A 24,391-nucleotide genomic window follows, 5' to 3' on the forward strand; every position below is an offset into this window, starting at 1 on the left:
AGAAGGGCTACTAGGATGATCTGAGGAATGGAAAACCTGTCTTATGAAAGGAGACTCAAATTGCTCGGTTTGTTTAGCCTAACCAAAAGAAGGCTGAGGGGAGATATGATTTCTCTATATATATATTTCAGAGGGATAAATACCAGGGAGGGAGAGGAATTATTTAAGCTCAGTACCAATGTGGACACAAGAAGAAATGGACATAAACTGACCATCAGGAAGTTTAGACTTGAAATTAGATGAAGGTTTCTAACCATCAGAGGGGTGAGGTTCTGGAACAGCCTTCCAAGGGGAGTAGTAGGGGCAAAAGACATATCTGGCTTCAAGACTAAGCTTGATAAGTTTATGGAGGGGATGGTATGATGGGATAGCCTAATTTTGGCAATTAATTTATTTTTTACTATTAGTGGTAAATATGCCCAATGGCTTGTGATGGGATGTTAGATGGGGTGGGATCTGAGTCACTACAGACAATTCTTTCCTGGGTGTCTGGCTGGTGAGTCTTCCCACATGCTCAGGGTTTAACTGATCACCATATTTGGGGTCGGGAAGGAATTTTCCTCCAGGGCAGATTGGCAGAGGCTTTGGGGGTGGGGGGGAGTTCGCCTTCCTCTGTAGCATGGGACATTGGTCACTTGCTCGATGATTCTCTGCACCTTGAAGTCTTTAAACCATGATTTGAGAACTTCAGTGGCTCAGACCTCGGTTAGGGGTTTGTTGTGGGAGTGGGTGGGTGGGATTCTGCGACCTGTGTTGTGCAGGAGGTCAGACTAGACGATCATAATGGTCCCTTCTGATCTTAAAGTCTATGACTCTAAATTAACCAGCCTCCTTTCTTATATTTGTTATCCTTGACAAAAGATATTAACTGAGCAGACACCTCAGTTCTGCTTTACTGCTAGGATTTTGTCTACACTGAATCAGAGGTGTAAGTGCAGCATGTGTAGACATATCTGAGCTAGCTTTAGTCATTCTAGCTTTGCTACCAATAGTGAAGCCATAGTCAGTCACTGGCCATGCCATACTTTCACACGAAAAAAAATATAATGCAAAGATAACATAAAAGCCTAAAAACATAAAATAATTCTAGGATGTTTAGAAGCCGAAGGTGTTTATGATACATGAGAACAAAAGTTTCTTTCTAATCATTCCAGCTGGGTGCCTACTACAGAGCTATAAATAGAGCAGAGCTTGCAAATAAAATAATGTAACACACATGTAGGAATTTTTGTGACACATCTGTTGACAGCTCAAAGAAATGAACATAGACTTTGTAAATACAGTACAAAGCTGTGCTTCCCAGGTATGTAATGTCTCAGCTACCTGTGGCAGTTCTAATCTTTCTGGTGGGTAAAGACAAGCACTGCTGACATCTATCAGTATCTTAGGATAAAGTATACCTTATAAATCTAACAAACTAAATCTGAATTTACTTCATGATTATTTAGTATTTGCTGTATCAGAAATAATCATCTAGGGCATGTCTATGCTATAAACGTAAGTCGACCTATATTAGATTGACTTACAGCCACCACAGTAATTAATGTGGTGATTCATGTCCATGCTACCCTCCTCACCAGGAGCGCTTCCACCAACTTAAGAGGGGCAGCATGGGGGGCTGAGAGCCAGGGCTTTCAGCTCCACATGCAGCTCCCTGCCAGTAGCCCAGCTCCCTGCTCCCCACCGGGAGCCTGGCTGCTCCCCACCCCTTGGCTCCCCACTCCCCAGTGTGAATGGGGCAGCCCACCGGACTCCAGGCACAGAGCTCCCCACAGGGGCAGCCGTGCTCCCAGTGGGAAGCGGGGAGCTGAGAGCCCAGGGGGAAGTCAGGCTTCCAGTGGGGAGATCTGCACCCAGTGTCTGGTCGGCTGCCCCGTTCTAGGCAGGAAGCTGGGAGCTGAGAACCTGGGTGGCAGCCCAGATCAGAGAGGGGATCTGGGAGCAGTGACCCCGGGGCCATTAAATCGACAAGAATGACAGCTAATAAATGTATGTAACGCAGTGTCTAAAAGGACACTGTGTCACCCTAACTACACTGACATAACTACACCATACACCACATCACCTTAACTACACATACGCCTCTTGTGGAAGTGGAGTTATTATGTCGCTGTAGTAGGGAACTTACACTCTTGGGAGCAAGGCTGTAGTGTGTACACTGACATAATTAGATCCAATAATTAGGACATTAGCTGCCTTACGTCAACCTAACACCGTAGCGTAGACTAGGGCCTAAAGCTGTAGATTTATGACCTAATCTTATAGCCCTTATTCAAGTAAATAATCCTAATTTATGTAATCAGTAAGTGTTAGCATAATAAGGCCCAGAGTTTACTAAGAAGGCTGATGTCATGGTTAAATGTCAACTGAGAAGGGAAGAAAATTGGGCTTATCCCCTTTTCTTGCTTCTTTATGATGGATAAGGAGGGTCTGAAAGTTGTTCTCTTTTAAAGGGTTTTATTGGAGGGGCTTGTTTTTAATATTAGAAATGAAGGTCCTGTCTTGGCTGGAAGACTCTGTGGTAACTGGAGAACTAGTGAAGTGGTGATCTCACAAGAGCTGAAAGTTAAGATATTAAAGAAGATAATTTTAGTGAAGCTGGTCTGGAATTTTTTTTCCTTTGAGGAAAATTCCACTGAAAATGAAAACATTTTTTACTTTGGTTGCAATTTTCCTTGGGAATTTTTATGCTTTCATTGAAAAGCCAAAAACTGAAATTTTGTTGGTCCTCAGCAACCAAAACTTTCAGTTTTAAGTTGGAATTTGAAGGAATATAATGAGGTAACTAACATTTAGAATTGAAGAAACTTTTGTTGAAGATTCGACATCCTTATTTGTAGATTCTCTTTAAGGCACAGGACCCTGAATCAGGAAATCCTACTTCTATTCCTGTCCCTGCCACACAGAGTTCCTGGGTAACCTTGGTTGGGTCAACTGGGGCCAAATTTTCAAAAAACATCACTAGCAATGATTTGCACCTCTAGTTTTGCTTGGGTCTGATCCATGACTGAGGGTCCTAGCTGCTACTGCATTACAATTAATTACTACTAATTAATTAATATGGCTAACCATAAATGTATACATCTGGGAACAAAGAATGTGGGACATACCTACAAGATGATGTAGTTTATCCTGGGAAATAGTGACTCTGAAAAAGAGTTGGGGTCATGACTGATAATCAACTGAACATGAGCTCTAAGTGCTATGCTGTAGCAAAACGGACAAATATGACACTGAGATACATAAAAAAGGAGAATCTCAAGTAGGAGGAGAGAAGCTATTTTAACTCTGTATTTGGCACTTATGTAATCGCTTCTGGAATACCATGTTCAGTTCTGGTGTCAACAATTCAAGAAAGATGTTGATAGATTGGATAGGATTCAGAAAAGAATCATGAGAATGAACTAGAAAACATGTCTTGTAGTGATATACTCAAGGAACTCAATCTATTTATCTTCACAAAGAGAAGGTTGATTACAGTCTATAAGTACCTACAGAGGGGAACAAATATTTAATAATGGGCTCTTTAGTCTAGCAGAGAAAAGTATAACATGATCCATGGAAGTTGAAGCTAGATAAATTCAGACTGGATATAAGGTGTAAATTTTTTACAGTGAAGGTAGTTAACCATTGGAACAACAAGGATTATAGTGGATTCTCCACCACTGACAATTTTTAAATCAAGATTGGATATTTCTCTAAAAGATATGATCTAGGAATTATTTTGGAGAAGTTGTATGGCCTGTGTTGTACAGGAGGCCAGACTAGACAATCACATTGGTGCCGTCTGGCTTTGGAATCTATGACTCTATGAAACCTACCACTAACAGTGGGCGTTCAGGCAAATGAAGCTTGCAGTGAAGCTCAGCTTCCTAAATGAGAGGTTTTATGCTTGTATGCCCCTCTTAACCCTTCCTTCCATTCTGAGTGCATCATTCTTACATGGGTGTATTCAATAAACAGTGAACCAAAAGCACTTCAGCAAAATAGGAAAATATCTTTAAAATTAGCAGTTTAACATCAGCACTTTTGAAGTTGTTTAAAAAGGAGAAAAGAAGAGTCTAGCCTATTTTAGCACCTAAGAGTTAGGAAACAGCCATTTCAAAAAAGAAAAGATAGGTTTTACGGGAGAGGGACAAGATGTGGTGCTCTGCAAAAGGTGAGGATTCTATCCCCTCTGCATCCATGGAAATCTCCTGGGCATGGTCTTTTAATGGGGCTTTGTTCAGGAATCTCTGTCTCCATCCATCCAAGAATTTATATTGTGCCCATCACAGGATCTCTGGGCATTGAGTCCAGGAGTCGGCCCAATGTCTGGGAGAAAAGTTTTAGAACACATCCAATGAATTACAGAAGCTGTGGTGACATTAAATGTGTCTTTACTAATGTGCCAGTGTGAGAGCATAAAATACAGAGGGCAAGATTCCATCTGACCCTTAGGCAAGTGCCATGTGGAGACGGAGGGAGTAAGAAGCCTCTCCCTTTGTGCACCCTGAATAAGGACCAGGCACAACTGCTGGTCTTGCTCACTAACTACTGTCTTAAAGAGGTCTGGGAGGGTAGGCAAGACCTTTGGCTCCAAATCCTCACACCTGCTGCCTTGCAGAGGTGACCAGTCATACAGTGGGGAGTATGCAGCAACCCTTAAGACAGAACCTGGGAAGCTCTGCAAGGCAGTATGCACTCATAGTCCTCCTTTGATGGTGAACCTCCACCACACTCCCAATGTAGGGCTGTGTCAAAATGAGAGGAAGGATGGTCTTGTGGTTAAGGCGCTGAACTGGGACTCAGGAAATCTTGTTCAGTTCCAAGTACTGATATAGACTTCCTTTATGACTCTGAGCAAACCTCTTTGGCCCAGAACTTCAAAGGTATTTAGTATCAGAGGGGTAGCTGTGTTAGTCTGGATCTGTAAAAGCAGCAAAGAGTCCTGTGGCACCTTATAGACTAACAGACGTATTGGAGCATGAGCTTTCGTGGGTGAATACCCACTTTGTCAGATGCATTTAGGCACCTCCTTCCTACTGATTTTAAGTGGGGAGGAGTTGCCTAACTACCTCTGAGGATCTGGGCCTTAATCTCTATGTGCCTGGGTTCCTGTCTGTAAGAAAGAAGATCCTCTCATGGATCAGTAACTGGTTAAAAGACAGGAAACAGAGGGTAGGAATAAATGGTTGGTTTTCAGAATGGAGAGAGGTAAATAGTGGTGTTCTGTACTGGGACCAATCCTATTCAAAATATTCAGAAATGATCTGGAAAAAGGGGTAAACAATGAGGTGGCAACATTTGCAGATGAAACAAAATTACTCAAGATAGTTAAGTCCATAGCAGACTATGAGAAGTTACAAAAGGATCTCACAAAACTGGGTGACTGGGCAACAAAATGGCAGATGAAATTAAATGTTGATAAATGGAACATCATGCACATTAGAAAACATAATCCCAACAATATATATAAAATGATAGGGTCTAAATTAGCTGTTACCACTCAAGAAAGATCTTGGAGTCATTGTAGATAGTTCTCCAAAAATATCCGCTCAATGTGCAACAGCAGTCAAAAAATCTAACAGAAGGTTGGGAACCATTAGGAAAGGGATGGATAATAAAACAAAAAATATCATAATATCACTGTATAAATCCATGGTACTCCCATACCTGGAATATTGAATTCAGTTCTGGTTACCCCATCTCAAAAACATATATTAGAACTGGAAAAGGAACAAAGAAGGGCAATAAAAATGATTAAGAGTATAGAACAGCTTCCATATGAGGACAGATTTAAAAGATGGGGATTTTTCAGCTTGGAAAAGAGACAACAAAGGGGGGATATGATAGATGTCTATAAAATCATGAATGGTGTGGAGAAAGCGAATAAGGAAGAGTTATATACTACTGTACTTCCCATAACACAAGAACAAGGGGGTCACCCAAATTAATAGGCAGCAGGTTTAAAGCAAACAAAAGGAAGTACTTCTTCACATGACACGCAATCAACCTATGAAACTTGTTACCAGGGGATGCTGTGAAGGCCAAAACTGTAACAGGGTTCAAAAAAGAACTAGATATGTTTATTGAGAATAGATCAATCAATGACTATTAGCGAAGATGATCAGAGATGCAGCCCCATGCTTTGGGTGTCCCTAGCCTCTGACTGCCAGAATCTAGGATTGCCTGTTTTATCTGGGATTGCCTGTTCTGTTCATTTTCCCAAAATCACCTGGAATTGGCCACTGTCGGAAGACAGAATACTGGGCTAGATGGACCATTGGTCTGACCAGTATGGCTGTTCTTATATTCTTAAACTGGGGATAATAATATCTCCATTGTCTATTTAAAATACAGGCTCTTTAGGAGAGGAACTGATTCTTACTATGCATTTGTACGGCTCTGTCAGTTGGAGCCTCTAGGTGCTACCAAAATACTGAGTAGCACAAACAAGTACAAAGTTTACCCATATACATTATGTTGTTGATATCCTACTAAAATCTACAATTCAAATCATTCTTCCATTTTCTAATGATTCCATTCAGCAGTTCAGCTTATAGTTTGTTTAATGGTATTCCTCTGCTAGCTTCCTATATTTGTACAATGCAAAACACAATACAAACTTTTAAAATAATGTGGGGGGTGTGGGTTAAAGGGTAAGACAGCCACCAAATTTTTTAAAAGGCTGATTTCTTCGTTTGAAGGAAAGGACAATGACTGAGCAACTGTACTGCCTTGTCTACAAATAACATCATGAAAAAACTAGTGTCCTTTGTAAACAAGTTAAATGAAATATATTTAAAATATAAGGCCTGAGACCAAAGAGAGTCTGCTACAGCTTTGTACATTCTGAAATCTGAAACTCTAGAGCATTAACAGCTGATCCAATTACATAATATTAGCTGCTCTGGAATGGAGTCATGAACAGCAAGGTCAGGGCATGGAGCTTCTTGCAGATGTTGGACTTGGTTGACACCTGCAAATCATTTGGCAGCCACTGTTTGTTTAAGTCTCCTATCATGCTACCAGTTTTTCTCTGTTTGTTTTCACTCTGAAGCTTAGCTCCCTTGAGATTGAAAGAGCTGGAGGAAAATTAGTGTGATCCTTTTGCTATGTGCAAGTCAAATGAGCATAATCACAGTACGTTTTATTTTCATTTTCTTTTCCGGCCTCAGTAGACAAGTCAATAAACAGCTCCCAAATTATTAATGATGGGTTTACTCTCAAGTACCATTCTCATTTCTCCAACAAAGGATCTTTCATAGTCAATCACCCTTCCAAGTTTAAAATTATAGCACGGGGTGTAAAACACTGGTAAGCACTTGAGAAACATGTTCATTATTTCACTAAATTCATGTCAGCTTGTCCACACATTCAACTACATGCAGGTGTAATTTCAGCTCTCTGCTCCAACAGAGATTCTCCCCATAGACACAATGGTTACCAATAGAAACACAGAAGAGGTCCCTTTGGAGGAATTTCATTGTGAGAGTGTTCCTTTTTTCATGATTTTCAGCAGCTCTTCCACTGAAATCCATCACCTGTTATTAATAATAATAAAACACTCAAAGTAGTGTTTGGAGATTCATTCATTTGTCTGTAAAATGATTTAAAATCCATAGACAAAAGGTGCTAAAGGTCTGCAAAGAACGAGGAACGATTCAAAAGTGACTAGTGATTTTTGGTGCCTCGATTTTGGGCTGCCCAAAGAGACACCCATGAAAGGGCTTGATTTACAGAGGATCGGTGTACTGACTTGGCCCCCCAAAACTGAGGAACCCAAACTCACCAATTGCTTTTCAGATCTAAGCCAATAATAATAATAATAATCAATCAATCATCATCCTTTGCCTGCCTATAGCAACTTCTGTCTGTGGATTTCAAAGCATTTATAAACTCGAATGAAGGAAACTCCCAAACACTCCTGTGAGGTAATAAATAATTATTGTCTCCATTGAACTGATGGGGAACTGATTCTGAGAAGTGCATATGACTTGCTAGAGCCAGAAGAACACAGATACATCTCTTGACTCCCAGCCCCATGCTTGAACTATTGCTACTTATATACCACAGTGACAAGGGCCTAGGAAATACCTTCGCTCAATTAGATCTAGGTAGAGCAGAAACACTAGGGATTGAAATAGACTGAATTTTGATATCTAAAAAATGGTTGAGATCTTTCTTTTCTTTATTCAAAAATCCAAATACATGTCATGGGGGAATATATATGAACATTTACTGCAGTTTATGAGTTAAAATCTAAGTTCATATATACTAGGCACTGTAGTATCTTAGGCCCAAATCCACAAAGGCATTAAACTCCTTTCAGCGGCAGTTTGGAGCTTAAATACCTTTGTGGATCTGGGACTTAATGCCTAAAATGAGAGGTTTCCCAACCAATCAGCAGGATCCTTGTTTGAAGAGAAAAGAATCATGACCTTGCAGTACTTGCTGCCATCACACTGCTTCCTTCTTACTATGCCAGCTGGATTACTCCACAGTGTCATCATATACACAAGGGAAGTGAAGCAAGCTTGGCAGTCAGTGTAGCTAACTGGGAGAGGATTTGAGCATAGAAGCTAAATCTGTTATTCTGCAGTTTGCTGTTAACAGAGTGATACAAAACAAACATTGTTAATCCAATTGTACTACACTAGCCATTGAAGGTGTATAAATATCTTCTGCCTGTGTGTTCCATTCTATGCATCCAAAGAAGTGAGCTGTAGCCCACGAAAGCTTATGCTGAAATAAATGTGTTAGTCTCTAAGGTGCTACAAGTACTCCTGGTTTTTTTGCGGATACAGACTAACACGACTGCTACTCTGAAACCTGAATTCAGAAGGTTAATTAGGTATTTTCCTAGTCCTAACAGAAAATGAATGTAATAGAGAAACATTTATGGGTTTTCTTTGCAGCCTAAAATATACAATGAGAGCACCTTACTTCTTACAATCCTTCAAGACAGTTATGTCCTATAGAGATAAAGCAGCTGGCAAGATCCTGGGTTAGATTATTTGGGGCTGTGGGAAGAGAATCATCAGACTGAGCACAAGCCTGAGAAAGAACAGAGCAAAATATAAGATACACCTTATCCATATACCATATCCATACAAGCTTTCTCCAGGAAAATGCCTGTACATAACCAAATATATAAATAAAACACAATAACTGAATGTGGAACTAACAGGTTAATGAAGAGAGCATATTTTCTCTGTTCTGGACATTTTGAGATACATCTTCAGCAGGTACAAATAATCTTAGCTCCATTGGATCTGGTTCAAAATTTTGCTGCTTCCTAACTCACAGAGAAGTTAAGTGACTTGCTCGCAGCCACACAGGGAGTCAGTGACAGAGCGTTAACTCTCAGGCTTGTCCTTTTCCCAGTCAAAGTGATCTGTGTTAAGGTTTGCAAATTTGGAAATGTGAGGTCTCGTGACTGCCAGCAAATTTTCTAATTTTAGATTCTCTGCTAATCGCCCATCTTAAAATAGAGTGGCAGCTAATAATAGCAGTGTGTGTCTTTCTCCTCTATAACTATTCTGAAAGGTAATTATAGAATTGAAACCCTCCCCCTCCACACACACACACACAATGTACAGAGTGCCTTTAGAAATTCCCTGATGGAGAGTTATGCCACCAAAAAACTTCTAGTGCTAAATTAATTTTCCACCCCATTGATTAGCAACTGAAAACACAGAGAACTACAAGTTAAGATAAGTAACTGCAATTAACATTTCATACTTAAGTACCTCACAATTAATGATCATATCTATTGCCTTGGAAACGGAAAACTCATTAGAAAATTGTTTTAATTTGACCTTGTAATGAAGAATTGGAAATTTGACATCCACCTATTAGACATACAAATGCACATACACAAACACTGCAAAGAATTTTACGTATACAATCCACACAAACCATTGTGTTTCTCTTCTGTGAGAAGAAGAGGATGGTTTTGAAAGAATAGTTTTAATTTCCACTTAAAAATACTACACAAAGCCACAGTAACATCCCCAAACTGTGCAGTTTACAAGGGTCAACATGGAATAAAGTGAGGTCATTTTATTTTAAAAGCAACATATTTACAATGTAGATTTTAGGTATGGTGGAACAGCCAATGAGTCCCCAATCTTCAAAGGTTCATGTCAGTTAAATAGATAGATAGATAGATAGATGTTGAAGCTGGTCATGACAGCATTGTGAGATTGCATTACTTTTTTCAGATTTACAGGAGTTTTTGTAGGAATCTCATAAACATGCTGAAAAAAAGCATATTTGAATATTATTTGATTTTTTTATGGTGGTTTAAGGGAAACTAGGTTGATACAGAGAGAATAACAAGCATTCCAAAATCACTTATTTTGAATGTTTTTCATTGGTATGGCCAAACTATTTTCAGATCCCTTTTGCAGGAAATAGAAAGCACTCTGGACTCTGGGCTTTCCTCCACAGATTGTTCCTTGAGCCGAGTCTGACAATATCATTTATAAATAGATCATGTTTTCTTCTGTAAAGTAGGTTTGTCATTTTTTCAGAATTTATATATATATCTGTATATATATTTGTGTGTGAGAGAGATAGAATGTGAAAAAGTACTATGTCATCATGTAATTAAAGCCTGTATCAAAATGCATTCATTCAAGGGGGCCTAATTAAGGTTGCACAAACAACCTTAATTTGGCCTACTTGTGCCTCAGCATTACAATGGAGAGCATATATGTCACACATAATGAACAGGCATATATTTCTAGATTCCAAGGTCAGAAGGCACCATTGTGATCATCTAGTCTGACCTCTCATATATCAGAGGCCACAGAACTTCCTCAAAATAATTTCTAGAGCAGCTCTCTTAGAAAAACATCCAAACTTGATTTAAAAATGGACAGTGAGGGAAACTCTACCATGACCCTTGGTAAATTGTTACAAGGGTCAATGACTCTCAAAAATTTACATTTTATTTCCAGTCTGAATTTGTCTAGCTTCAACTTCCAGCCACTGGATTGTGTTATACCTTTCTCTGCTAGAGTGAAGAGCCCATTACCCCATGTAGGTACTTACAGACTGTAATCAGCCTTCTCTTTTTTAAGATAAATAGTTTGAGCTGCTTGAGTCTATCACTGTAAGGCATGTTTTCAGATTTATTCTTGTAGCTCTTCTCTGAATGCTCTCCAATTTATCAACATATGTCTTGAACTGTGGGCACCAGAACTGGGGTGGTAACAATTTAGTCCCAAATTTAAGATTTTGGCTTAGTCCTACTCTTAGAGCAACAATAAGGGTGTAGTAAGTCAGAAATATCAATGTCAATTTCATGGTTGCAATCTGCTGGGCTCCAGTTGTTGTGATTTTGTTGGATGCTGTTCACTTAAGTCCTGAGGAGGAAGTTGCTCCTGCAGCCTGAACGATTGATACAGCTTTAACCGATTAGTATGATAGATTTTGTCTTTATTATGCTTGCTTCCTGTTATTCTAATTTTATATACTGCTGAACTGAGTTTATCAATGATTTGGAAAGGTCCGATCCATCGGTTACACAACTCATATTTTGGTGATTTATATCATAACAGTATTACTTGATTTCCAACCTTCCAAGTATTCTCTTTCTGGTTTTTGTCAAAGTAAGCCTTTACCTTACATCTGGATTTTCCCAATTTAACAGCTACCTGGAAGTGGATCTGATTTAAATATTTTTGCAGATTCTGCAGGTAGGTATCCATTTTTATTCCCTCTAATTGAGTGCCACTGGTGTGCTAAATTAAATGTTTTGGTAATCGCATTGTTCGACCTTTCATCACTTCAAAGGGTGTTTTATCAGTAGATGCAGCCGGTGTCACTCTCAATGCTATTAAAATTAGAGGCATGAGAGTGTCCCAGTTACATCCATTGGCAGCAACCAGTTTCCTCAACATCACTTTTATACTCCAATTGGTTTGTTCCACCATCCCAGATGACTGCAGTCTGTATGGGATGTGTAGTCTCTGTGGGATGCCCATCAATTTAAGACAGTCCCTAAAGAACTTTTTGTGAAATGTGATCCCTGGTCTGAGTCTACCTCTGCAGGGATCCCCCAGCAAGAGAAGACTTGCTCTACTAGGACCCTGGCAGTGGCTTTTGCAGTATAGGCTTTAAGAGGTTTTTACACTTCCTTCAGTAAGTCCCAAGTAAATAATAGAGGGATGAGGGTATCTCAATGGCTTGTAGATAATCGAGAGGTCTTTTCCCTCTGTCAGGACCTGCCAAATACTGGGGAATACTGAGGCAGAAGGATCATAGGTGCAGCCCAGGAGAGTTAAGGGGACTGAGATAAGGTATCTTGAACTGTTCAAGTTCTGACTTATTGCAGCCTCTTGGCAACAATTAATACTTAGATTGATCAACTCCCCCGCCACCACTAGTGTGGGTCATCGGATCTAATGCCACTGCTAATATCTTATCGGTACCATTCGTTATAACTTCAACCTTTAACAAAATCCTTTAGATGCGCGTATCACTTTAAATAATATCTTTAGTCTAAATAACACTTTAGTCAATAACTCTATTACTTTATAATATTACTTTTTATCTTGCAGTATTATATTCAAAAACCTTAAAATTAAACTTCTAAGTCAAAACCACAATACAAAACTGGAAATACTGGGACTGCTGCTAAGCTGCAGTCACAGGAAATCAGGTTTCTGTTTTCTTAAGAGAGAGTGGGTGAGACACACAACTGTAGCTCTCTGTAGTTTTTAACCATTTACTTATGCCTCAGGTGAGATTTCTAAGGGTCTAAGGGTGCCTGGAATCCCTGAAAATTTCTGTCACACATTCCTCGAGACTCCTGGCTGGCTCGCCAGTTTGTAACCTGATCTAGGGTGTGTTAGTACTATTGATTTAATTTATCAATTTAATTTAATTTATTTTAATTTAAATTTAATTAATTAATAGCATTGATAATAATCATTAATGTTAATTAGTATGGGTTTAGGCTCGCCAATAATAATAAGAACAATTCCAATGCCTCTTCTTTGCTACCTGGCTCCTAGTATTGGTATATAGGCAATTAATAAATTTCTTCTCTTTGTGTCCTTTGGTTCCTTGATTTTGTTGTCACCTATTAATTTTGTCCTAATGCGTGCTCATATATTTCCTCTTTTTACCCTCCGCTTTTATTATTAGTTGAATACCCTCTTGACTACTCTAAGTAATCTTAATTCTGGCATTTCCAAACTTCTGAGTGCTTGTCTTTGCAATCTTAATTTAGAGGAGTGGGGGAGGGAGGTGTAATTTTCTAGGTTTTAAAAAAGCAAACTGAACAAACAGAAATTCCATCTTGTTGCACCACATTAACACCAACATGGTTCAGGGTGGGAGCCTTTAGGTCTACCACACACAGACCACTAACACTTGCATTGTCAGAGTAACTGGTGGCAATAGTAGATTGTCATCTTCTGTGTGGACCAGCCCTACAGGGAGATGTGGTCAATGGGTTTCACAGACATTTGCTGACAGCAGAGGAATGGTGATACTCAGGAATCTTGGGCTCCATCACAAGCTCTGAAGGGGAGTGTGACCTAGTGCGCACAGGGCGTTCTGCTCATTCGCCCTCAGCATGACCCCTTCTTCCTCCAACCTGTCCCAGTCCCAGTCCTCTCTCTTCCTCACCCATGGCTGCTTGCCGTAGTCCCATTTTCCTTGCATACCCACCATCAGTCTCCTCTGCTCAGGATTCTCAACCTAGTCCCAGTCCCCTTGCCCAGCCACTACTAGTCTCCCTTTCCAGACTTGCTGCCTGAGTCCCAATCTCCCTTACCACACCCATTCCCAGTCTCCTAGTCCATCTAGTCCCAGTTCCCCCCTCCCACCCAATTCCTTGTCCCTAGTCTTTTTGCCCAGCCAATTCTAGTTCTCCCCTTGAACCCCATCTCCCCTCCCCACAATCCCATATTTCCCCACTCTGGTCCTCCTCCCCACCCCCACACTCCTAATCTCCTTGTACAGTCTCTCCTCCTCCCCACCCCCACACTCCTAATCTCCTTGTACAGTCTCTCCTCCTCCCTCCAGCTCCTCATCCAATCTCAGTGTTCTACCTCCAGCTCCCAACTAGCTCCCAGTTCCCTTCCCCATTTCCCTCAACAGCTCCCAGTCCCAGTCTTCGTCTTCTTGGCCAGCCAGTCCCAATCCCAGTTTTCCTCTACTCTCCCTTCCTGCAGTCACAGTTTTAGCAGACCACATGTCTCAATCTACTTCTTTCCCTCCCCCTGGTCTAGCTTTTTATCTCCTGTCCATCCACATCAGATGGCTTCCTCCTCCACACTGCTTGAATGTCAGCAGGAGCGTTGCTGATTGCACAGAAGTGACAGGGTCCCTGCTGTCATTGCCAGTGCCCAGAGCCACTCAGCCTGGACCAGCTGAAGCAGCCATTACAGGGAAAGTCCAGCTTCACCCAAATACTGGATTGGAGCATGCTCTGTTGCTCTGTAAGAATGGCACATATGTAGTCCTTTCACAGGTGAGAGCTGTGATGGGATGGCATATGCTCAGTCACTCTGTAGGGATGGCGTGTGCAATCAGGGTAGAACTAGGATAGGAGCTGTGAGAGGCTCAAGCGTGCTCAGTGAGGATGGAATCTTTGGAGATTTTATCAGCAAAAAGCTAAGAAGTCTCTCCTGGGTAGATGCAAACTGAGATTTTTCAAAAGTTTATAACTTGGCCAAATTTGGGCAGATGTTCACAGAAGTGGCAAAAGGCATATCCCTGACAAAGAGGCCATCCCCCACTCCAGTCCCTGCTACAAAGCATGGGGGTACTAGAGTTATTTAAAGAAAAGGTTGTCAGACTATTTCAACCATGTGATGTGATTGGAATAACAGAGACTTGGTGAGGTAACTCATGTGACTGGAGTACTATCATGGATAGATATAAACTGTTCAGGAAGGACAGGGAGGGCAGAAAAGGTGGGGGAGTTGCATTGTATATAAGAGAGCAGGATGACTGCTCAGAGCTCCGCTATGAAACTGCAGAAAAACCTGAGAGTCTCTGGATTAAGTTTAGATCTGTGAGCAACAAGGGAGATGTCGTGGTGGGAGTCTGCTATAGACCAGCAGACCAGGGGGATGAAGTGGACAAGGCTTTTTTCTGGCCACTAACAGAAGTTATTAGATCACAGGCCCTGGTTCTCATGGGAGACTTCAATCACCTTGACCAGGGAGGAGTATAAAAATATTGCTCAGGCATGCAGGAGTGAAATCAGGAAGTCCAAATCACACTTGGAGTTGCAGCTAGCAAGGGATGTTAAGAGTAACAAGAAGGGTTTCTTCAGGTATGTTAGCAACAAGAAGAGAGTCAAGGAAAGTGTGGGCCCCTTACTGATTGAGGGAGGCAACCTAGCGACAGAGGATGTGGAAAAAGCTAATGTACTCAATGCTTTTTTTGCCTCTGTCTCCATGAACAAGGGCAGCTCCCAGACTACTGTACTAGACAGCACAGCATGGGGAGGAGGTGAACAGCCTTCTGAGGAGAAAGAAGTGGTTCAGGACTATTTAGAAAAGCTGGACAAGCACAAGTCCATGGGGCCAGATGCACCTGCATCCGAGGGTGCTAAAGGAGTTGGCAGATGTGATTGCAGAGCCATTGGCCATTATCCTTGAAAACTCATGGTGATTGGGGGAGGTCCCTGATGACTGGAAAAAGGCTACTGTAGTACCCAGCTTTAAAAAAGCGTAGAAGGAGGATCCAGGGAACTACAGGCCAGTCAGCCTCACCTCAGTCCCTGGAAAAATCATGGAGCAGATCCTCAAGGAATCAATTCTGAAGCACTTAGAGGAGATGAAAGTGATCAGGAATAGTAAGCATGGATTCACCAAGGCCAAGTCATGCCTGACTAACCTAATTGCCTTCTATGATGAGATAACTGGCTCTGTGGATGAGGGGAAAGCAGCGGATGTGTTATTCCTTGACTTTAGCAAAACTTTTGATACAGTCTCCCACAGTATTCTTGCTGGCAAGTTAAAGAAGTATGGGCTGGATGAATGGACTATAAGGTGGATAGAAAGCTGGCTAGGTCGTCGGGCTCAATGGGTAGTGATCAGTGTCTCCATGTCTAGTTGGCAGCCGGTATCAAGCGGAGTGCCCCAAGGGTCGGTCCTGGGGCCAGTCTTGTTCAATATCTGGAGGATGGTGTGGACTGCACCCTAAGCAAGTTTACAGATGACACTAAACTGGGAGGAGTGGTAGATATGCTGGAGGGTAAGGATAGCGAACAGAGTGACCTAGACAAATTAGAGGATTGGGCCAAAAGAAACCTGATGAGGTTCAACAAGGACGAGTGTAGAGTCCTGCACTTAGGAAGGAAGAATCCCACGCACTGCTACAGACTAGGGACCAAGTGACTAGGCAGCAGTTCTACAGGAAAGGACCTAGGGGTTTCGGTGGATGAGAAGCTGGATATGAGCTGACAGTGTGCCCTTGTTGCCAAGAAGGCTAAAGGCATTTTGGGCTGTATAAGTAGGGGCATTGCCAGCAAATCGAGGAACATGATCATTCCCCTCTATTCAATATTGGTGAGGCCTCATCTGGAGTACTGTGTCCAGTTTTGGGCCCCACACTACAAGAAGGATGTGGAAAAATTGGAAAGAGTCCAGCGGAGGGCAACAAAAATGGTTAGGGGGCTGGAGCACATGACTTATGAGGAGAGGCTGAGGGAACTGGGTTTCTTTAGTCTGCAGAAGAGAAGAATGAGGGGGGATTTGATAGCTGCTTTCAACTACCTGAAAGGGGGTTCGAAAGAGGATGGATCTAGACTGTTCTCAGTGGTAGCAGATGACAGAATAAGGAGTAATGGTCTCAAGTTGCAGTGGGGGAGGTTTAGGTTGGATATTGGGAAAAACTTTTTCACTAGGAGGGTGGTGAAGCCACTTTTTCACTAGGAGGGTTACCTAGGGAGGTGATGGAATCTCCATCCTTAGAAGTTTTTAAGGTCAGGCTTGACAAAGCCCTGGCTGGGATGATTTAGTTGGGGATTAGTTCTGCTTTGAGCAGGGGGTTGGACTAGATGACCTCCTGAGGTCCCTTCCAACCCTGATATTCTGTGATTCTTTTATTCTAACCAAGACACAGCAATGTATTTTTCCCTAGCCCCATCCTCAAAAACAGTTGTATCATTTTGGTTGCATGTTTTCAAAAAACTTCAGCCTAAGGCAGACAATCAGCATGAAAAATTTCAGACCAAATAGTCTGGAAAAGTTATAAGCAACTGAAACCAAGGTCTTATAATGAAAACTGTCAGATAATCTTAATAATAGGTGGTGCTACGACTAGCCATGCCTCTAATATCTCTCAGCCATCTGAGTTGCATCAGCCCAGTAGCAATGATGGTCTGTCTCCCATCAGCATTACCTCAAAAGCTCAGGTGCTCCTCCCCCTGCAGCCTCCAGTACCTCCCGTTCCCTACCTCCAACCTCTCAGCTACATTCCCTTCAGCTGAATTTCTCAGGTCATCTAGGTTTGTACTGATCACTATGGCACTTCTACTGTGGTAGCTGGGCATGTTCACTGGCAATTTGAGGAATGGATGCATTAGTGTTTTGGGCGCACTGGTGGATGATCCATGCTTGGAACAGTGTGTCTCCAAGCTGAGAAATTCCTAACAATAAGGAAAAAGAAAAGGGAAAGGAGTGGCCTTTAGTATTTTATGCTAACCTGCAAACTAACCATTTCCACAGTAGCATTATAGGAGTTCCCTGTGCAGCAAAGTGATAATACAGACAGGATGTATTTTTCCTCCTGTTCAGTCACAGATCATGGTAAAAATAATATCTTTAATGTCATAAGAACATCAAAGTAAAAAGGAATTGCTCATGATAGAAATAAATATATATTTCTTCTTTATTCTGAGAGTTACTTTAGCTTGATGGGTCAGCTGCCCATGCCAAGCCCTGTTAGGTTTCTGGTCTCTTTGTCTTTTCAGGAATGCTAGGAATTTTGTGCCACCTTTACAGCAGTCTTTAGAACTTTCCTTTCTTTTCCCAAAGACATGAATCATCAAACTTCCTTTAAACTAATCTTGTTCATGGCACTGCATGGTACCTGCTAGAGCTGGCATATGAGAAAAGGCATTAATCCCTTCTATAATTTATCAAAGGTCTCTGAGAAAAATTTTCTACCAAAATCTCCAAGTGCTTAAGAAAACAAAATGGATCCAGAAGTCATAAACCTTACTCACTCATAGTTACCTGCTCTGAAGTCTCAATGCAGAGGAGGGGGGGAAGCATTATCAAATATCAGATCTTTGCAAAGTTTCTCATTCAAAGTTCTTCATGGGATCTTAACAAGGAGGAAAATTACTTTAACAAAACTCTTGCACGTTATTGGCAACAATTTAATTTTTTCACGAAAGAAATTAAAAACAGAGAATTCAGAAATATCACTGTGAAAGTCTTAAGGCAGACCTGAAACGTTACATAGAATTTTTCAGCACTGAATATTTTCCAAAGCATACAAGTGCCAAGTACCACCTCTTATCAGGGTATATCTACACTACCCGCCAGATCGGCGGGTAGCGATCAGTTTATCGGGGATCGATATATCGCGTCTCATCTAGATGCAATATATCAATCCCCGAACGTGCTCCTGTCGACTCCGGAACTCCACCAGAGCGAGCGTCGGTAGCGGAGTCGACAGGGGGAGCCGCGGCCGTCGATCCCGTGCCGTGAGGATGGGAGGTAAGTCGAAATAAGATACTTCGACTTCAGCTACGCTATTCACGTAGCTGAAGTTGTGTATCTTACATCGACCCCGCCTCCTAGTGTAGACCAGGCCTCAGTTAAATAAAGTTCAGGTCCATGCTGCTCCATATAGACTTAATCCTGGCCTCTCTGCAAAAACAGAATAATCAGTTTTTGCATAGAGAATCTCCATAGAGGCAGGGTGGGGATGGAATCCTCTCCTCCCACAATGCAACATATCACTGCTTTCTTAGTCCCCTATATCAATGTAAACCAATTGGGTGAAATTCTATGCTGAGCCTCTAAGAGATGCAGCTCAGAACTCACAGCCAATTGGGAGGGTGGCTATCATGGCTCTATGCCATCTTTATGCCCTCCCAATCCATGGGACAGGTATAGGCAGCCTCCCCAGCTTGTCCTATGGGCCAGAATGCTGCACAGAGCTTCCCCCATTTCTCCTATTCCCAGTTCTATCCATGACACGTTCCCTATACTGTGACTTGCAAAGGGGCCTGCACTGGGGGAATCCTTCCCCATCCAGAAATGGGACTTTTATTGCTCCTTTATACTGCCACACCCTTTTACCTGGCATAAAGGGCCTGAGTGGGGGCTGAGCATCTCACGCATTGTCCGTGCTGCAGACCATTATATCACTTCCTAATGCTGCCACACACAGATCCACATGAAGCATTGTTTCATATAGCAGAGAGACTATGGTCTCTTGCACAGCCTTGCCACCTATACACATGAGCCTATATATATATAGATATAGATATAGATATAGATATAATGATTAAAACCTTCTGCAACCAAGCAAAGAGGTAGGATTTAACTCTAAGAATTTAGCCATAGACAAAAGACAAAAGATGTATTTTACAATGTGACTAGATTTCCTTTTCTCTTATACACGTATAAAAACCCAAACAGGCCAGATGAAAAATTGATGAGATTAACCGTGTAATAATACACTGTACAGTGTCTACATTTCCCTCACCTTGTCTCCCAGTGGTTGTTTTGACTACAAGATGCAGCCATTTGTTATAAATCACTCCTGGATATTTCAGTTCCTGCTGTCTTTCTGACTATACTTCACCTATATATCTTCTTTTCCTAGACAATAGTCCACTTTATACAAATTGATTTAAATATCAAAATGCTTGCAACTTTTGCATGGTGTGCTTTGCAGTGTGCTCATGCTGTGCTTTGCAACTGAACCACTACCAAAGGACTCTGGTGCAAAATGCCACCTCTGTTATCAAACATCTGTCTAACTTACTGTAAAGCATCTTGGTCTAAAAAAATCATTAATTATTACTTATATTCTGTAGCACCACCAGGATGCCTGACAGACTAATGCATAGATAAAGAGACAGCTATTTAGGGCAGGAACTACCATTTGCTGTGTGTTTGTGCAGAGCCTAAAGCTATGGGGCTCTAACCTATGAGGCTTCTAGCTGCTACCACAGTATCCCTACTGCCTCCTGCACCCCAACACACTGCCTATGCCAGGAGAGAGGAATGGGGTGGCATAGAGAGTCAGTTGTGCTTCCTCTTACCCAAACTAGGATTCCCCACTGCTCAGGGAATCCCCTGAGTTCATTTACAATTAGTAAAATTTTAAGTCCTCTTTGTGCTGTGGTGGTGTAAAGGGACATAGTGTGGCTGAGCATCTGGGCCAATGTAGCTACTCCATTGTAAAACTAGTGTGAATTAAAAGAGAATAAGATTCATACTGTGCAAACCCTGCAGCCTTTACTCATCTGAGGAATTCCACTGTGATTATGGAGTAAAGGCTGCAGGATTGGGCCCTAAATGTGGTTCTGCCTTGCCAGCAATAAGAATATTAATATAATCTGTGTTTTAAGTATTCTAATGGAACATACTGTTAACCTATTCACAGTCAGTTATTAAAGACCCCATCAGCGGTATACAGTTCTTCAGATAAACCCATGAATTGTAATACAGCTCTGTTTGGGCAATTTCAGTGTCAGGGAAGAATGCAGGAAGGGTGGAACAGCAGTTTTCTGATGGAGTAATTTTAGATTTTATTGTAATGCCTGCCAGTGAATATTCCACATGCAGAGATTACTAAAGCAAGCTGTGAAAGGCTACAGCCTGCCCTGTCACCCTAAAAGGATGTTGGGTTTGGATGTGTTCCAGGGCAGCAGGATGTGTGGCCTGGATTAGAACACAGGAATATTCCTAACATTCATTGCTTTTTAATGATGTCATGCTTACTAGCTGTTGCAAGTCCTTCTGCTTTCCCGCATAGAAGCTCTTCTAATACTATCAAAACTTCCTGATGAGAAAAGATTTCAAAACAAGACTGCAAGTATCTTATCCTAGTGATGATAAAAGCAGAGAACCACTCATATACAGCATTTATGGAAAGTATAACTCCTCACGGATGACTTAAGTTTGATTTCAGGATGTGCCAAAAATTCCAAAATTAAAGTCACTGAAATATACAAAGTGGTTAATTTCAGTGTTTTCATTTGGGTTCTTAAATGTAAAATATCTCATTTTGTTTTGAAACTTGTGTGCTTCTTCTACTGTAGAACTGAGTGAACAGTTAATCTCACACTGCAATCATTGTATTTTTGATGTAATTCAGAAAACAGGCAATTACTGGATTATAAAATGAAACATGAATAACTCGAACATTTTCTGCTCACAAAAATATACATTGGCACCCTTCATCATGGCATGTGAACTCTCCCTGAAAACCAAAAGAAATGCCAGCCTTTAGCCAATTACAACAATCCAGTGCCGAAGAGACAGAAGCATAGGCTAAAGCCAAGAGAGATTCCTAGTGTGGTCATAAGAATGTTTACTGATGTTATTAACAGGCATTGGAAAAAAGAAAGTTCAGAATCAAAATGACTCCAAGGTCACTTGAGTCACTGCTTCTTGAAGCAGATTTAAAGCTTCAAAGTGTAAAATCAGAGAAGTAAATGCTTCCAGGTGGTGAATGGAAGTACAACCAAAAGGAGATGTTTTCTCAGCATTCAGTTTCACAAGGTAAAACTCATCCAAGCATGAATCTCAGAGAGACAAGTGCTAAGTCATGCCATCACTTCATTCCATTCTGCAGAAGTACAAAGGTAGATCTATATATTGGCAGCACAAATGAGCAATGAAATCTAAATCTACCTATGGGAACAAGAATAGAGTCCCAAGGAACCTCATTGTTTAAAAAAAAGGTATCACAACACTGGCTACCCCAAAAAAAAAACAAGCTGCATCCACTTCAGAAGATATGCTTCATAGCTTTCATTAGTAGGTCTCAGGCCTGCAGGTATGAAGTGTTTGGCCGGCAAGACAACAAGCAGCTGCTAAGTTTCCAAAGCATGGTACTTACCTGCTCCCATTCCAACAAATATGAGTAAAGATAGTCCAGCTTGCTCAGCAACCACCAACATTCTGAGATTCCTCCATGACTGCTACTTACTGGCGCTGTGCTGAATTGCTCCTGCATACAAGCATACAGTGATACTTTGGTGAGTCAATTCACTGTGATAGGTGTAATAAGCTTTCCGGGGGCAAGATGGGCCTTGGTCAGAACATGTTGTGTCCCATGATCCTGAGCTAGCAGAACGGCTCCTAGGAGTCATATTGTTTAAGGCCAGAAGGAACCAACAGATCATCTAGTCAGACCTCCTGCATATCACAGGCCACCAACACCACGCACATACTAAACCCAACAACCAAAATTAGACCAAAGTATTACAGGCCACAGGAAACTAGACTATTGTGTGACACTGGCAGAGAACAGGAGGGACTGAGGTGCACCACGATCTGAGACCCTGCACAATGGCAGGGAAATTATTAAGTAAGATTTACGCAGATAATCCTGGCAAGTGACCCACACCCATCCACTGCAGAGGAAGGTGAAAAAAACCCAAGGTTATTATCAATCTGACCTGGGGAAAATTTCTTTTCAACCCCACATATAGTGAACAGTTAGTCCTTATGAAATTAGATTACATCAGACCAATTTTTATACGCTGAGGATGTTTAGTCATCTGCTCTACAGAGAACTATTTCTGCAAACATCTTCTGAATAAAGCTTCTCTCTGCTTCATCTCTGGTTAACAGTCAGTGGAAATCTTCAGTGCCTACTTGTCATTGCATTTCTAGCCTCTCAATCTGAGTAGGTGCTGCACAACTCTTTTGGCAGTGGCTGACATTTCCTGTTTGGCAAGTTGAATGGTATCCCTGCAATTGTCTACCTATGCCCCACCTTCAGAAGGAGTTGGCCATCCCTACCAGCCACATGCCTTTGCTATGGGAGTAATCCCTCCGATTCCAGGTTCTGTAGCTGTTTACTTTCCCTTGAAGCAGTTTTTGGAAGCAGATCATGCCAAATTTTTACTTCATAGTGGGCAGGTGCATTACTCTCTTCCTTGTGCAGACATACTGAAGTGTGCCTTTTTTGTGACATTCTGGTGTTTTCAGTCCTGGCCAAAAGCAATAAGCAATAAGTGTATATATTTTTATATAAAAACGAGTGAAATATTTTCCAACCTCCGAAAGGTTCAGTTCTGGTTTGGTTCAATAATTGGGAAAAAGTTTAAGTTTTTATTTTATTTTATTTTAGCCAAGTAAAATAGCTCTTATATTTTGGCATATTTTTTCATAGGAAATATGCTGAGGTCTTTCTTTCTTTCTTTCTTTCTTTCTTTCTTTCAGCAACAAAAGCGTAAAAGGTAATACACATGAGCAACCCTAGAATAACAAATCAATGTGCATTCATGAAGGGAATTTAAGAAACTGGTAACAAAAATAGTTCAGTTCAGTAACATAAAAACTGGTATACTGGATCAGACCAGTGATCCATTTAGCCCAGTATCCTGTCTTTGTGGCCACTGGCCAAAACCAGGTGCTTCCCAGAAAAGTGTAAGAAACTCTGCAGTAGGCAGTTTTGGAACTACCTGATTTAACCTACTGAAAGTTTCTAAGAATTTATTATAAACACATTTTTATGGCAAGAATTTTAAGATGTTGATAAACACTCTAAAAGTCTCCTTTTAATTTAAACAGACTTACCTCCTGTAGCAGGAGTATTCAGAAAAATATCTTTAAACTTTTTACCATGTCTTTAGCAATTGATTCAGCTTCTGGTTAACGTGAAATGAAAGGCTCCCTTTAGCTTTGATGGTCCTTGAAAGAGCACTTGGCCTTCTACTGCTTTTTTCTCAAATGAAATGATAAATTCTCTATTTGTGACATCACAATTAGTAGCTGTAAACATTAATATGACATCACAATCTGAAGACTATGCCTTCAAATGACAGGATCTGACCGATCTCACTGCCAGTTTAATTACCGTATTTATCGGCGTATAACACGCACTTTTTTCCCCTGAAAATAGGGGGCAAATGATGTGTGCGTGTTATACGCCGATATAACCACCCCAGGCAGAAAAGAAAAGCGCCGCCCCCCCCCAGCGGCGCGGAGCGGCGCCCTAGCCCCTGCCCCACTCCCGAGCAGCGCGGCCCTAGCCCCCCCCCCCCAGCGGCCCGAGCCCCCGCCCTCTCCCCCCCCCAGCGGCGGGGCCTGAGCCCCGAGCCCCGGCCTGCGCGAGCCCCCACCTCCCGAGCGGCGCGGCCCGGCCCTAGCCCCCTCCCGAGCGGCCCGGCCCGAGCTGCCTTAGCCCCCGCGCCCCTCCAGAGCGGCCCGAGACCCCCTCCTCCCTCCCC

General features: G+C 41.7%; 1 long non-coding RNA gene across 2 annotated transcripts in view; it reads right to left on the reverse strand.

Moving 5' to 3' along the window:
* Nucleotides 1-23,876, reverse strand: part of LOC123365717 — a 93,951-nt gene extending 70,075 nt beyond the window's left edge. Inside the window, exons 1-3 of one of the 2 annotated variants that reach the window (XR_006577711.1) lie at nt 23,739-23,876; nt 22,051-22,161; nt 18,198-18,288 (exon numbers count right to left, since the gene is read on the reverse strand). This is a non-coding gene — a long non-coding RNA (uncharacterized LOC123365717). The remainder of the gene's footprint in view (nt 1-18,197; nt 18,289-22,050; nt 22,162-23,738) is intronic. The other variant, XR_006577712.1, reaches the window with a different exon arrangement.
* Nucleotides 23,877-24,391: the final 515 nt, after the last annotated feature.

Source organism: Mauremys mutica, chromosome 3 (assembly GCF_020497125.1).
Source record: "Mauremys mutica isolate MM-2020 ecotype Southern chromosome 3, ASM2049712v1, whole genome shotgun sequence".
Lineage (NCBI taxonomy): Eukaryota > Metazoa > Chordata > Testudines > Geoemydidae > Mauremys > Mauremys mutica.